This window comes from Melospiza melodia, chromosome 8 (genome assembly GCF_035770615.1).
Source record: "Melospiza melodia melodia isolate bMelMel2 chromosome 8, bMelMel2.pri, whole genome shotgun sequence".
NCBI classification, from domain to species: Eukaryota; Metazoa; Chordata; class Aves; order Passeriformes; family Passerellidae; genus Melospiza; species Melospiza melodia.
In genome coordinates this window covers 21,430,791-21,447,094 of record NC_086201.1, presented here as the reverse complement: position 1 = coordinate 21,447,094, position 16,304 = coordinate 21,430,791, and the positions used below count along the sequence as shown (strand labels likewise).

The following is a 16,304-nucleotide window of genomic DNA, read 5'->3' as shown; positions in this document are numbered from 1 at the left end:
TACACCCCAATGAAAAACCACGGAGAAGAATAATGCAATTAGGAACTAAGAATTTTTTAATGGGGCTGACTGATGTTTAGATGGCAGAAAGTTTAATTACAAGCACAAACTCACATCAAGTTTGCCTTGCTAGTAAAAGGTTATATTTATATCCAGCCTCAATGTGCTACCAAGGGCTAGTCTTCATTTGCAATGTTAGTGATATTTTCTGAAGACTTGTCAGAATGGAGCACTCACTTCTCATGGGTATAAAAATACCCTTATGAACAGATAATAGCATCAATCACTTTTAGTATTTGAATGTCAGATATGTATGAAAACCCTGCTAACTACCTCCAATAAAGAACTTCAAAAATTGCTCCTCAAAATACATATACATGTATTTTAATTCACGGGAGAACAGATTAAGAGAACTCTCCTTCCATGACACATTGGATGAGAATCTGTCTTGCTGCAATGCTAAAAATTCTCAATCCATCAACTAAATGCAGATGCAGGGCGCCATCTCATATTTCCTTGTCAGATAAATTATGCCTTATATCAAAGACCACACAGATTCCTACTTAACAAAACAGGGGTATGTTTGGACATATCATAAATATGAAATATGAAAGAAAGCAAAATGAGACAGTCAATAAAATGTAAGATTTGTAAGTCAGATAGCATATACCTTAGAAATAATGTTACCAATACTCAGAATCTGTGATTAAAGAAATATTCATAATCTGTCACTAATTTTCCACAGAGATTGAAATTTTTTATAATACTAACCTGAAAATGTCTGAGGGAAATTAAAAGAAGAAAAATAGCAGATGAAATGGTGTTTTAATGTACATTTTTCTATATTTGCATATACATTTAAAGATATTTCCCTTTATTTCTCTCTTTTTTTCAATTAAGGGCTAAGCTGGGAAAAGGATTCATTTTATCCAAGGACAAAGTTTGAAGATATGCTATTATTGAGAATAGTCAAATGTAAAACCATAAATAGAAATTGTCTGCAGCCGTCATAATAACTGTCGGGGCAATAAAATGGTAGCTAAATTCAATAAGGGCAAAACAACATGGTAAAGTGTATGAAGAAATCAGCTCTAAGCAAACTACTGCCACTCAAGGTAGTCATCTTGGATTGAGTTGCTTCATAACACCATGAGCTTGATATTCCTTAGTTTTCATGAAGCAAACTCTTCCAAGAATAATTTGGAAAGGACTTTCAAAGAAAATACTGAACTGATTAGACTTCTGATGTCCTTGTCTTGGATATAGCTTATTGTTCTGGTCAGAATATAATAAAAAGTTACAGCAGAACTGATCTCTAATCAACATAAAACTACATTAATAATGTGAATGCTTCTCATATTGTTTCCATTTATTAGGAGCTCTGCATACTGAAGCAGCTTCTACAGATGAGGACTCTAAAGACACTCTGACTAAACCAGAAAACCAGTTACAGGGTAAGAATTCTAAAATATTTATATAATTAGGTAATTATTTTTTTAGTAGTTTAGGTAATATGCTGTACTTTATGGACAATTGGCTCCTGTCAATAGACTTTCAGATTCATATTGCAAACAAATTATCATATGCCTTTTCTTCTGATTAAAAATGAAGTTTTGTGGTATATAACTGAACAACAGCTCATTCAGCCAAACCAACCAATATCTTCAAAATCTCTTTAATCTTTGAATAGGCAGACATACTCATTCTCTAGGAGCTTACATTTATCAGCAATGATCACAAGCTCTCATTAATCCTTCATCAACCCTGCATTCATCTGTAGTACCTGGCCTCCTGCATAAAAGAGGCAGTAGAAATTCACCTCACGGTCCATGCATCAAGCTTCTGAGTTCTTGGCAAGGTAGCCTGTCTCTTCAGACTGACATTAAGCTTGATATAAAATCTTCAGATGAAGATGAATCTTCCATGTGGAAATAGTTCCAGTGTATAAGTACCTTTTGCACTTTATTCTTGCTTTATGCTTCACTGTCTTTTCTTCAGTCATTGGATGTTCCTATACTTGCGTCTGTTTATAGGTATCAGATGTCTTCATCTGTAGATAATTATGGACCATGATCAAATTCTATCTTAATTGACTGAACTAAACAGACTCAGCTTATTACAAAACTCTACAGAAAGGTAGGTTCCCACTTTCAGGGATTTTTTTCCTCAGAGTTTTTCTGATATGTCACCATATTTCCTAAGGGTGGGTACATCCCATGCCAAACATGCTGCCTCAGAAATAGATTTGATGTCACATGCATCACTATTATTACCAATGTCCACGTTTTTCCCAGAATTTCCATCTACATCTTGAAGAACCACGTTAGGTCTCTCTTTGTCCTTCTGTGACATCTCTTCCAGCTGCTTTTCATCAATGACTTGCAAATATTCACAGCTCCTACTTTCCAAACATTGTTTTCTGTCCTTCTAACAACTGGTGCATCACCCACAGATCTTCTTTATTTTCTTTGTTTCACTCCTCTATTACTCCTATACTCAGAAAATAATATATGAAAAAAACAACCCTCTCTGAAAATTAAAATAAACCAATATGTGAATGTATGATATCTGCCCTAAGTTGTTGAAATGCAATCACAATTTCTATCTCTCTTCACCACTACAATAACATCTTCTAGTTGAGAAGGAAGTGTGATACAAGGAAACTATAATGGGATGGAAAGAATACTTTGTTTCTTGATTACACTGTGAACCTTTTCTGTTTTGACAATTTCCCTCACATTTCATCCTAAGCAGGTGAGCAAGTACAACATACATTTATTTTCAAACACAAAAGAAGCTTATGAATTGTGCTAGTGATAAGGGTGATGGTAACAGAAAGGAGATGGCAATTCATGACTTAGGTTCATTAATCAAAACTCTTTGAGCTCCTGTCCATGAGATCTTGCAGGTCTCTTTGGGCAACCTGGCCTGGCTTAACTATAAAGGTCTTGTAAGAAATGGGTGATTATTTTTTCTCTAATTTGAGATCAGATAGCAGTGATAAGGATTTTACCAGCTTTGGATAATATTATTAAATTAATAGCAATAGTATCATGTCTCATTTTCATGAAAGTGAAAGAATGAAATTGGCTAAATTGTTCAACACTGTGTTCCACCACCCTGGTATTTTCAAGCATATAAAGGTAAAAATTTTTTTGTGTGAGAGGTAGCAATATATGCACCTATACGGCAGAGATGAATACGGTGGAGGTAGAGGGTATATGGGTATGTAACTTCCAATTTAGTTTATGGTATAATGCACATGTACAATTTTAGGAGCTGTCTGTCTGCTGTTTGGTCAGCTGCAGCCGATTGCAGAAAGGAGGGAAGCACCATGTTCCTTCCCAAGGCTTCATTTCTGCTCTCACTTTATTCTGGAGTCACAGTCCTTCAGCTGACAGTGAGAGGTGCTCTTCCTCCGTGGGGAAAAGTATGACTGAGATCTTAAGAACCTTATTGTGACTCAGTGAAAGATCATTCTGATCAGCTGCAAGCAAAGTTAAGCTGCTAAAGAGAACATAAAAAAGAAACTTTTCCCTGGCTATGTAAAAGATCACTTTAGGTAATATCAGCTCCTGTACTCAGCAGCTGCCAGTAAAGCTCTGAAAGCTTTTTCTCCCTCTCCATCTTGTGACCATTCCTACCAGAGGAAACATGAATGTAAGCTATATATATATATATATATATATATATATATATATATATATATATATATATAAAATGCTCACAGCTGTTCAGGAAGGATGAGAAGCTGAATGCCTGGGGTGTGGCTCTATGGCTCTTCCATGGATTTATCAGGGGGAAGGTATTAAGACTTGCATGTGTCTGTAATGGCCATAGCCAGACACAAAGGAATCTTCTCAGAGGAGAATCTCAGCTCTTCATGTATAACCTGGAAATGCCTCCAAGGTTTCTATACAAAAGAGAAAAGGGGTGGGGAAAGTTAAAGAAAATTAGGTTGAGTTGGAAACAAGAGAATCTTTATAATTTGATTACAAAACCTCTCTGTTTCTAAATCCTCATCTAAAAAATTTACATTAACATCCAAATCAGATCAGATACTTAAATTGGTTCTGAACACTCAAATATCAAGATGAATACAGGGTTTTGTTCAATCTGTTTTGTATCTGGAAGCTGTCTAATGGAAAGAAAGGTATGGCTGATGTGCTGCCCCTTTCGTCTTGAATCAAAGACAGCAGCCCCGTCTTTCTGCTCGTCCTTTCACTGCAAAATCTTATATTAATGCTGATCATTCCAATGAAGTCTTAACTACAGAAATAAAAGAAAAATTAGAAAAGCAGGCCAAACACTTTGTCTTTTATTTAATTCAATTTCTTCCTTCTTATATATATTTTTAGTCATCTTGGTATATGGGTCAAGAAAAAAAAATTCACAAAAATCTGCTGAAATTCTAGCCCGGAACTGTCCCAGTGGAGGACCTGGCTAAGTCACAGACATGACTACAGTCTTCCGTGGCATTCTCTCTTCCTCTCAATTATCTAAAATCTCTGAAAAGCTGAGCATCTGATACAAACATGTGAAGGTGAGAAGGGATACCAAACAAAGTGGGTATCTTTCTTGCTCAGTATGCCTGGATAAAAGTATACATTTAGGTTTAGAAATCCTTTTTTATTTGTTTGTTTCTCCTAGTCTACTCTGTATTTCTTTTCAAAGATTGCAAGTGAAAATATTAATAGGGACTTTCCCATATATATTGCTGAATTTTAGAAACAGGAATGGGAATGGAATATTTGGACCATCCCTGCTGTTACTTCTGAGTCCTGACTACTGCTGTTCACTTCCTTATCATTAATAAAAGATCAAGGAGATGACACAGACACTGTGGTGAGAAACAGCAAGTCTGTTTTGACATGAATTTTCCAGAATAATTCTCTTTCTGTACTGATGCTAAAGCCTCACACAGGGAGGTTTTCTATTGGTTGAGTATGTGCCAAAGAATGTTAATAAGGGAGATGGTTGAGTTAGTAATTCCCTTTCAGAAACGCTCTGGGAGTGTGCACCATTGGGGTTTTGGGGAGTGGTATATATAGCACAGGCATGATGGACACTGATTATCTGCATTGCTGCAAAGTAACTAACATTATAGCACTGCCACATCCTTGCCCAGTGAAGTATGAGCACACACAGTGTGTGAGATATCCATGTGCTCCCTTCGTCTCTACCAGTGGGTGGGAAGCTTAAAACTGTAAAGAGAATAAGGAGTCAAACCTATAGGACTGAGAATTTCCTGAGTATTCATAAAAGGGATCAGTATCCCATTTTTACCCAGAGATCTTGAAGGGACCTATATGATCCAATGACTCTAAAATTTAGATGTACAGAGAAGCTGAATGCTTAACTCTTTATGGCTTTTTGCAAAATTCCAGGAAAAGGTGCAGTGTCCATTTCTTAGTGTCTCTGTGAAGAACACATGCATGGTTCCTAACCTGATTTGATGATCTCTGAAATGTGGACATACATACAGCCCAGCACAGTGGAATATTCACCAATAAAATAGGTTAGTGTTATTTAAATTTTAAGCAGCCATGAATAAAAATATAGAAGAAGGCTCTCACAGGCAATTGCAATCTACTGAACCAATCACATCCTAATTAAATTTTCCATAGCTTGTCTTTGGAAAACTACCCAGAAGCATCCTTCAGCATTTGTTCAAGACACATTTTTCCAATAAAGGGATTATGTGGGATTTAAAGAAATTTAATATCAAGTAAATAATAAAATAATAAATTTAATATCAAGTGGAGCTTGCCAAGAATAGAAATTACAAAGGAACTTTCTCATATTACTCAACTTTATTGTCACAGAGCTGTTTCCACAACATTTTGTGTTTGCTTGGATTTTTCTGCATATTGAGAATTGATGACAGTATGTTTGTTACCCAAGTTAAACATTGTAAGTAGTTTGGAATCTCTGATATTTTAGCCACGTTAACCAGAAATGGTGATCCATTAAAGAAACTCCATCACCTGTGGCCTCACTGTAGATCACTGTCCCCACAGGCTTAGAGGACGGTGAGCCACAAAACCAATAATAATTAGGACTCCTAGCTGAGGTGAAAAGCTATTGCCTCATGGAACTATTTTCCAATCCTCCTCCTTCCAGCTGAGCTGGACTAGTGACACTATAAAATGGCAATTAAAAGACTCAAGTTTAAAAATACCTTCAGCTTCCCAGGTCCCACAATGGCAAAGGTTAAGTGGATTATGTGGAGATAATTCACTCAGCTCCAGGGGGAGGGTGCTGACTGCCAGGGCTGTTGGGTACCTCCCTCTCCCCTCCTCACTTGCTGAAGCAGTGGTTGTTACAGTGGTGTCAGTTTTGCCAACTTAAAACAAGAAAAAGCCTGGAAAACTTTCCCAATGGACCCTGCAATTACTAATGGGCACTGACTGGTACTTGCAAATTTCACTTGGATACAGCCTTGAGAGCTGAGCATGGAAGTGGTCCCTATTCCTTAGCTGACATCTTAATGCTATTGACCATTCATGCAAGTCTTCCAGTAAAAACACCCTGTTTCTTCAAGAGAAAAGGAATATGAAAAAGATTGCTGGCCTTACATGAACAGCTACTCTGCCCCATGCTCCAGCTGAATTAAAACCACCAATTACACCTCTAGTTGTGTGGCAACACCTACACTGTGTTTCCAATTAACTTTGTAAGTTTTTAATCAGTGACAAATGCATTTTTGTAAATTCAATTTGCCTTTTATTGCAGCACCTATAAAATGTCTTGCAGCATTCCGGAACTCTGTGAAGGTTTTACTTGCTACTGACATAACGCAGCTGTGGGACCTACAACAAAGGCTGAGCTTTATGAGCAACTTGAATTAGGATGTAGGTTAAGCAATTAAAGTTCAAGCAGGGGGAGGGGGAAATGGTTTCCCAAAATTTGCACTTGCCAATTTAAAAAAGCACACCAAAAGCATGCTGTACACTAGGATGGGAGAAGGTAAAGCAGCTAAGGAGACCATATTCAGCTTTAAAGTTGCTATTTTGAGAGCATTCCGTATGTGAAAAGGTCACCCAGATTTCATTAATAAATCCACTCTGCTGTTTGTTTTCTTTTTTAATCAAACTCAAATGCATCCTGTTAAAGGGCTGAGTGATTAGATCATAAATCTGGATGTCCTTGAAGATGATGAAGAAAATGCTATCTGTAAAGCAATCATCATACTGCCAGTTCTGTCATTTACACATTTTTACATGTGCTGAAAAAATGGTTTAATTTTAAACAATTTGCTTGTATTTTTAGGTAAGAAAAAAATCTTGCAGCATTTACAGTTAAAAGAGCTGGATTACTTGTGATATGTGGAAAGAACACATTACATCTAATCTTCTGTATCTAAATTCAGGGTATTAAAACAACCAACATTCATAATAAACGTGAGTTGATATTTCATCTTAGTAAAACTCAACTCTCAGTACATTAAGTTCTGGTTCCAGTTATATAATTCTCCTAAATTCAACAACTCTGAAATTAGTCAGTTATAACGGAGTGTAAGTGTAAATTTGCTTTGATGGGTTTTATTTGGACTGGTAGGGGCAATCCAAATGAAGTTACCAACTTGTATTTTTGTTATATTAATGCATGGAAATCCTTGTTCTATGGGGTCCAGACAGTACATATTGTGCTAGATTTCTCCTTTCTTCTTTCTCTATTTTTTAATTTTCCTTGTATCTTGATTTTTCCTTTGTTTGTGAAATATTTATTCAGTTCTTCTGTCAGTATATTTTTCTGTTGTAAGCATAATTAGGATATTTCTGTAACTTCTCCTGTGTGCATTTGGATCTTGCTGCTGATTTGTCACTTTGCTTGAACCCAACTGTGGACATGACTCTGGCTAGCACCAGCAGCATATTTACCTATTGCAGTGCTAGCAGGAAGTTGGGAAATGAATGTCTCTCTGGAACTTTATTAAAATAATGCATGTGGAAAATAAGTCTTGTGGATTTATAAACATTCTTACAAAAGGAATGAGATATGGAGCAATATTTTGAGGTGGGTAGACACATGTTGCAATTTTTTAGCTGACTGCATGACCTGCTTTTACCTTAAGGTAAACCCCATCTAGTTTGAGCCATTTTGATTTCTGGAGACTTGATCCATAGAGGTAAAAGTCACAAGGTAAGTCAGTTTGGCACTGATGCTAGTGCCAAAATGTGGCTCTCTGGAATTTAGCACAGTGTGCGTTATCTGATGACAGTGGACATGTTGCATTATTTAGTGCATAGAATGTCCACCCAGCAAAGATTTATGTGTTTGTTTAACTTTGTTCTGTCTGGTTAATTACTCACAGTCACAGAAGATCCTTACGTGTATAGAGTGAAACATCAGTGGGTTTTATTCTCAAAATGTTTTTAAATTGCTTGCTTAATTGTTCATTATTGTTGTGAAAAGATACTGTAGTAAAAGCTTACCAAAGGTCTAAGGTTTCTAAATTATATTTTCCCTACAGATCATAGTAAGCAGAGGGAGTAACAGGATCATTCTAAAATTTGTATGTATGCACCCATATGCACCTAACTTTACTTCACCAATTTTCTTTAACTGACATTTATAAACATTATTTTTATTTGGTTTGTTGTAGACCCTGCGATCCTCTCCTCATAAACGCAAACGCTGACTTAAATTGAGTTCAGCAAGCCAGTTTTGAGCTGCATGCAGAGAAGATTAAAAGAAATAGTACAAAATCCTCTCCAGGGAAAGATCAAATGGTTACTGAAATGAAAGCAGCCTAAAACTGTAGGGTTTAGCCCAGAGGAGGGAGGGGAATTGGGCATTTAGCTATAATTAACACCTTCTACTTGCACTCTCCAGTGTTTCAAATGGATTGTTTTTTATTATAGGTAGCTGCTCACAAACCCTAAATCACTTTATTAAAAAAAAAAAAAATAGAATCAGAAAAAAATATCAGCAACTAATTCAAGTGTTTACTCTTCAAGCAATGGTTCTGTAATCCTCAGACTTCTATAGTCAGCCATAAAGTCACCAAGCATTGGTTACATATGAAAAAACACTACTTCTGTGGAAATATGTGATTGCAGAGAAAAATCACACTATTTTTCTGCTTTCTACATTGCTTGCACTGAAATTTTGCTTGGGTGAACACTATATTAGTTTATTTGAAGCTTGAGATTAGCAACTTTATTCAGAATAAATGTCTTATATATTCTTGATGCTGTTTCTTCAATTTTCCTTTATTTCTGGCAAAGTTGCTTAAAAATATCTCAGACTTAAAAGTATCTAGAACATTTTAAATGAAGATATTGTAGTGGTTTTTATCAGTTTGTCTTGATAGATAAAGTGCCCAAAGAAAAAGAAAATCTGACAAGCTTCCTTGCTTGGCTTTCAGAGACCTTGCTCAGTGTTTTTGGTATTGCATGCTGGAATCTGAAATACAACTTATTTTCTGTCCCTTTCTTCTATCATGAATCAATCATTGTCAGGTCATTGCCTACTGATCATTCAGTCCCTCAGTCTGGTGCTGCAAAAGTACTTGTTTTTCCAAAAAATAACTAGGTTGGTACCTTGCATCAGCTGATCTTAAAGTAAGATTTGCTGGCTTTCTGAACTTCAATTTGCATGTTGCTACTACTACACTCCTTTGGCATTTATAAATTCATAGCCTGTGTAGGTTCACATCCTACCCCTGTAATGCTTTGCAGGCTGTTAGCATACTTCTTCAACTGGTGGAGATAAACACCCGTAGTACCTCATAAAAATAAATTCTGGTTCACATGTGTGTTGAAGAAAATATCATCATATAGTCTGAAATAACAAGACAGTGGAATTTGTTTTGGAATTCTTCTGTAACTGCAGAAGTGCCTCAAAATCATCACCTTTCCCTTTGCCCTCCCCTGCTGAGCTGTACAAAGAACCCGAGAAGTGTGAACAGAGTGCAGATGTGTCCTGCTGAGTCCTCTGCTCACCATGGATCTATCCCTGAACAGCATACCTGGTGGTTCTGATAAACTTATGCACAAAACCTTATGAAAAAATTAGCAATGTTCTCTCTGTGTGAGGCCAAGACCCCCAATAGCAGGAGTTTTGGGGGGATTCAGTGGGTAGGGAGATGACAGATAGCACTTATTGATGTCAGTGATCCATAGTGAATTATAGTGATCCATACTGAATTACTTCAGTGTGTGAGAGGAGATGTGGTGTTTAAGAAAGAAGATGATAAAACTAATATTGGTTCCTTTCTTTTGTGGCTGAAGTCTATGAGCTTTGTAGATTTGTTTCCAGTTTTTTTTGTTTTGTTCCTAAAGAAAGACTGTATTGACTATAAACTTATTTGAAGTAATTTCTTCTTCTGCAGATAAGGTTAATGCTTTTGAGCTTGCTCTTCCATGCCTAGGGGGTGTAACACATATGGTAAGTAATAATAAAATACTGATCTGACTGTACAACTTTATGTAAGGCATGTGTGACTAAAACCTGAGCAATAAAATTTCCTTTCCTACTCAGACAGAACTGTATATGCCTGTCATATTTTATTGGTTGTTAAATGGCACATGCCCTTATGGATCACAACCGAAACCAGACAGCCTAGGGTATCATTGCATATTTGTCATCTTCAATGAAAACATTACAGCAGATTTCTGTATACTTGGGCAAATTAAGCCATAGGAAAGTAAACAATCATGTTGCTAATGAATATGTATGCACTTATAGCATGTGGAAACTTTAGTACTAGTGGCAAAAATATCTCTGATTTAAGTAGTGACACACACAGTGATCAGGAAGCAACATTGTAAAGCAATATTTTTTAAAGATAATTAGGCACCTTTATTGGATGCAGACAAAAATATCTTATGGATCCAACAAATTAGAATCCCTTTAAGCTGCATTGGTAAATACCATATAATTCATTAATATCCAGTGACTAGAGCTATATGAAAGAGATACACAGAACTTCAATTACCGACTTAGTAGCGCTGTTAGTAGTGCTCCTCATCCTTCTGACTTCTGAAATAGTTGGTTCTTTTCCTACATGGTAGACAATTCTAGCAAATTATAAAAATTATTTTAAAAATTCAAGAGGAATCACATATAACAAAATTTTTAAAATAGATTGTGTTAAATATACAGTGCAACTGTGCTTTATTTTCCCTTTCATGGAATGCAATGGCAAAAATTAATGACAGTGATTTTAATATTAGTTATTACCATGAATTTGTATAAATTAATAATATCACATGCTGCATACCAAACTGCACTGTTGTGTATTGTGTGATAAACAGAAGAAATTATACAGTTACACTTGTAATCCATCCTTTGCCCATTCTTCAAAGTGGCTAAAAATTATATTTGTTTAACAACAAATAAAGCCTTGTGACTTTTGTTTAGCCCATATGGCAGCATAGCCCACTGAATAAGCTGTTTGGATGCAGCAACACTGACCTTTATCAGAGATACTTTTGATGAGGAAAGATATGAAATTTCTTTCTTTGCAGATATTAAAAAAAAAAAAATCTATGGTCAATGCCCAGCCATCAATCAAATAAGTAACTGGGAGGGCCATGCTGATCTGGGTTTTGAGGAGTGGTGTGTCATTTTTGTAAAGCCTCCCAAGGTAAGAAGATTTAATTTTTTCATATTCTTGGCACCAATAGCTAAGAAGAGACTCCAGAGTGACAGTGACATGTCAGGAAACTGAGAGTGGATAAATGAAATTTTGGTGACTAAGTACAATTTACTTTCACAAGACTCTGAACATTTCAGATAGCATGTGTCCACCTCCCACCCACCAGGCATTCTAACCAGATCCTTAGCAGGTGGGAGAGGCTGAGAGCAACCTGCAGCAGTGCTTCCTTAGGCACTGTCTCCTACAGCCAGGTGAGGGACACCAGTGATGGAGAACCCAGAACTCTGACATCCCTCAATCCTCCTCCTGCAAAACCCCCAGAAAATCCTTGATCTTTTCTCTGCCTGTAATAAGAAGTCTCCATAACTACCATTTCCCCCAATATAATCACTGCTTTACATTCATCAGAAATAATGTAGTAAAGGTCAGGCTGCTGCTGATAGCTAGGCTTTCAGTTTTGGGATGAGCTGAACTGGCACGACGCTGGCAGGGACTGAGCTGCTGGGCTTGGCTGTGTTTATAAACACATCAGGTTTGTAGTCAGAGTATCTTCCATCAGAGGTGCTGATAAGGTTGAAGGAAGACAGAGTTCATGTGCACAGTGTTGTCATCTGGTCTACAATGTCTTTGTTAGGATGATGTCTGTGGGACATAGACATTGGTTAACTCTCAGATTCCTTGCTATTAAATGCTTTTGCTATATGGAGAAAATATGGGAGATAAGCTTAAGTGACAATAGTATGGGTGTTCATATTTAGTGAAGATGATTACTGAAATGGGTAAAACATCAAAGCCAACCAAAATATTCACTGGTGTATTAGAACTCATTTAGGAGTTGTGTAACAGAGGGTTACTTCTCCCCCAGGAGAAGTGTTCAAACCTAGAGCTCTGGAGATGGGCTACACTGCTTTAAATTCAATCTTCTCTTACATGTTTTCTTTAACAACTGTAAATTTCCACTGGCAATTTTGAAATGTATTCCAACATCTTTCAAAATCTTAGGTTTTGAGTAACTTTACTTTTCATATTTGAAATGTGTCTTCCCACAGAACTGAGGTTTAAGTTGCAAAATCAGAAACAGAGTTTGCTAAACATTTTGGAAGCATGATTTTAGCTTATGAGATGTGATTGCCATGGTCTGTGTAGTCAGATCTCTGATCTTACTCCAAATACCACTCATAGGCCATGTAGTTTTCACAAAGCTGTTGCTACTCTTTATTTAACTGGGGAGTGCACAAGAGTTTATTTTGAAGAAAATATGAATATTTAAAGGTATTCGAGAATCACTCCTACCCTTAGACATTTTTCTGTGGTTGCTGCTGGTAGCACTATTTTCAGAGTGTTTGCAGAGGGAATTTGGCTGATGGAGTGGATTAAACCCCCACGGTTTGTGCAGCTCAGTCACTGCTGCTCCCTCTGCTGGCGGTGAAAGACGAAATTACAATCAACATCATGGAGTTACAGCTGCTCCAGAATACAAATTAAAATATTCACTGTTTATAGGTGCAAGTTAGCTAATATCCACAAATTTTGTGTCAAAATGAACTCTTTCTTTATCTGACATGTTCTATGTGGCATACCTACTTCAATTTCATGTATTTTCAACCATGATTATTTTTAAAGTGCTGAACTATCTCATGTAAAAACATCCTCATTTCAAAGCAGTCATTGGATAAAAATCAGGATGCAAGCTTGCATCCAGAACGGATTCTGCCCAAAACTTTGAATGTATGGCCAATGCCCTGTTGCCAACAGAAATTCTTCAGAAGTAGAATAACTGAAACATTAAGCAGTTTACTCAGGAGATGTATGTGCATAATATTCACATGATTTCCCAGCCAAGCCACTCCACACCTCCTACTAAATCTTTGTTTAACACTCTGTGTATGAAAGGTATTCTTATTTTCATAATAAAAACGTGGTAAAGGGCTAAAGGATTGAATTACAGTAAATTGATAATACTTTAAAATTCTTATTCAAGGCAAATGGATGCAATGTCATATTATTTTAGAATTTAATCTGTTTACCCAACTTTCACTCACTGCTACATGGGTATCCGTAAGAAGAATCTGATTTTATTTACTTACTTGTGTGAAGGTACAAGCTGTGTGCTAAACACTAACATCTGAGCCTGATGTTAGTGTTTAGCACACAGCTTGTACCTTCACACAAGTAGGAAAGCACACGGTGATCAGGCCTGTGTATTTCCCACTCGTTATTCCCTAAACTGAAGGACATAAATACCAACAGCCAAATGTCTTTCAGTCACAAGAAAAAGTATCTCCCCTTTTACTTTTTATTTTTATGGATAAGGGAGCTTTCAAGGAAATGTCGTAGCACAGCTAAAACTAAAGATCCATCCAAGTCTACTTAAGACACCTTAGTGAAAAAAGGTCTGCTGGTCTCACATCAGTGCATATTGCAAAAAACATTTCAACTCAGCTGATAGTCTCTATTTAAGCTGAGCTTTTTGGACTGAAATAATAGGGAGAACTACATAACTAAATTACTTTTACCTCAAGAGACATTTTGGTCTGTGAGGGTACACTTAGAAGCAGTGACCTGATAATAGGAGTGGTGACTACAAATTTGCATGCAGGCACACAAGGAGGCAGGCTTAGATTAGTGATCTGAGCTACTAACATTAAAATACAGTTTCATGATAGATACAGAAAAGCTTTCCAATAACTCATAATTCTTACATTGGCTGTCTGGCACAAAAAATCACCACCAGTGGCAGCAAGAGCATCTTTGAGAGGAATGCAAAGGAAACTATAGATAGTTCCAGTTTCTTGAATTAATCTCTTTTAGGGATGAGTTACTTTAACCTAATTTCCAAGGGATCATCCAAGGAAGCACCACATTTTCACAATCATAGAAGAATGACAGATATTCAAGAAAAAAATCTAAGTTTAAATGAGGTCAAAAATGAGGCCAAAAACATTACTCAACGTGTTTTTCCAGATGAAAATATTTATTCAAGACCACCACCTCATATCAGTTTTAAAGAAAAATAAAAGCCAAAGGACTGTCAGTTTTCTTCGCAGCATTTATGAGTGGAATCAAGGACACTCTTGCTCAGTTTGATTTCTTGTGAAATAGAAAGAAAATCAGGATACTATGAAAATTATGTTTTTTCTAGTGCACTCTGGACAAAAACACTCCTTTACTGCAATTCCTTCTAGGTAGAGTTTGTATTTTTGTCAATCCATTATTTTACCTCACCAGGCAAGAAATTTTCATAGCATGTTTAAAACACCTAGAGAAAAAGCTCCCCAAAGCTGTTCATGTCATGCAGCTTTGCATGCTTCAATTAGTGCCAGTTTTCTTGGGGTTTTGAGTATTGTTTGTTGGTTTGGTTTTTTTTTAAATAAGTAAATAAAAACAACTTCTTTTTCTCACCACACAGAGCAGTCCACTTCACGGTAGATGACATTATCTTGTATCTCTGGATGTAGGTTATCAACCTTACAGGGAGGCCATAAGTGACTGAATGGATTTTTCTTCCATTAAAAAAAAAAAAAAAAAAAAAAAAAGTTAAATATTTTGATATTGGAGACAGGATTTTCAAGTGTGTGTAGGGAAATTCTGTATTTCAATGAAAGCTTAGTTCCTCAGACTCTTAACTGTTAGTGGCATAAAATTAGTATTTTACATAGTTCCTGAAGAGCAGAATGACTCACAAGTAAATTGAAGTTTATGGTATGCAAAAATGTGAGTTATTAACAGAGAACTATTCTAGGACTGGGAGGTACAGGATATTTTGCACTCCAAGAATGATGTTTCTGAAGATGAATCCTTAAGGTTGAAAATGTTCCAGCTGTAATCCTACTGAGTAATGCTTCCTGAGTGAAGTCATGGTGTTACTTCTGGGAAGAATTCAGCCCTGGAACTTGGTCATTTTACTATCTTAGATTAGATGAGCCAATTTCTTTAACACAATTCTGCTATGACTGCTGTTTACTTTTTTCCAAACTTTTGCTGTCTCATTACCTCTGGCATTTACAAAATACCTGTCTGGAGTTAAAAACAAATTTTTATGTTTACTCTGTGTAGAGTTATCATGGGAACACAAGGGAAATATGAGAGAAAAACTCGAGGATGTAGACTGTGCGAAGAAAATACAATTGCATTCAATTGAGAAGGGAAGGCTGGCTCTTTGTGCCCCCTGCAGAAAGGCTGGCTGGCCTTGGCAGGGGGAGGCACCACGGGCAGGTGCTGCACGGTGGCAGCTCTGCCTGCGCGCCCTGCCTGGCTGGGCTCACACACCCTGCCTGGCACCTGCCCGTGGCGCCCGCAGCCACTGCGCACCAGGCAGGCTCATTCCTCTCAATGAAGAGAAACTTGGCTTCCCCCTAGGCCAGCGCTTGGGCCAATTTAGTAATTGCTTCAGAAATCTGGTCATTAAATGCAAGATGATTCTGTTGTATGATATGCGGTTTAATGACTTCAGATTTTTCCATGCTGCATGGATACATTTGGTGAAGATTTTTAAACACCAACAGCTTCTGCTAAGCATTAAAAATGCAAAGCGTAATATAACAGGTGCAAAAGCAGTTCTTTAATGTTCTTGTGCTTTCCTCTGAGTTAGGTGGTTACAGTATATTCCGAGAGGATAAGCTGCCAGTTTAATAGACCAGCCTAACTTCCACTTAGGAACTCTGAGCTAGTGATACATTTTACAACCACTAATTTT

The 16,304-nt window shown here is 36.9% G+C and overlaps 1 long non-coding RNA gene across 1 annotated transcript; it reads right to left on the bottom strand.

Annotated features, from left to right (window-relative positions):
- Positions 1 to 3,728: 3,728 nt before the first annotated feature.
- Positions 3,729 to 15,112, bottom strand: LOC134420990 (uncharacterized). The gene is made up of 3 exons (XR_010028483.1): positions 15,011 to 15,112; positions 10,946 to 11,027; positions 3,729 to 3,913 (listed from the first exon to the last, which is right to left on the bottom strand). It is a non-coding gene; the product is annotated as an uncharacterized LOC134420990 (long non-coding RNA).
- Between the last annotated feature and the right edge of the window lie 1,192 nt (positions 15,113 to 16,304).